This window comes from Egretta garzetta, unplaced genomic scaffold, assembly GCF_000687185.1.
Source record: "Egretta garzetta isolate BGI_Z169 unplaced genomic scaffold, ASM68718v1 scaffold778, whole genome shotgun sequence".
Lineage (NCBI taxonomy): Eukaryota > Metazoa > Chordata > Aves > Pelecaniformes > Ardeidae > Egretta > Egretta garzetta.
The window spans coordinates 8,855-9,327 of NW_009260627.1; the positions used below are offsets into that span (position 1 = coordinate 8,855).

The 473-nt window shown below is 60.3% G+C and overlaps 1 protein-coding gene across 1 annotated transcript in view; it reads right to left on the bottom strand.

Moving 5' to 3' along the window:
- The window catches only part of STIM1 (stromal interaction molecule 1), a 76,953-nt gene that overhangs the window by 2,155 nt on the left and 74,325 nt on the right, over window positions 1-473 (bottom strand). The window lies entirely within an intron of this gene.

A 473-nucleotide genomic window follows, 5' to 3' on the forward strand; every position in this document is an offset into this window, starting at 1 on the left:
ATGTGGGAGGGGCCGGGGAGCTCGGGCAGTCGGCTCTGCCCCACGGCTACGCACGGAGCCGGGGACGCCTCCACGGGCACCTGCACCTACGCCGAGATTTCCGCGCCTCCAGCAGGCAGAGGGTGACACGGGGAAAGCCGAGGCTCCCCGGGCTGCGTCGGGACCCGGCGGCCAGCCCGACCGGCTGCACTGGATCCACCAGCGGTAATTTCCACACAAGATGTTCCTTCTTTTGCAGGAGATAAGGTGTTCAGGACTGCTCAGGGTTTCTTATGTGCATGAGAAATAAATGTAAGAACGGTTAAAAAGGTGGACAGAGAGGAAAGCTCAGAAATGGGGTAGGAGGAGGAGAGCTCCTTCGGGACTGGAAGAACCAGCAAATCACCGCTATGAAAACATGCGACCGGGAGACATGGATCCCCCGCGCCCAGCAGCAGCTCCAGCGCTGAAGGATCGCTGCTGGGACCTATTTT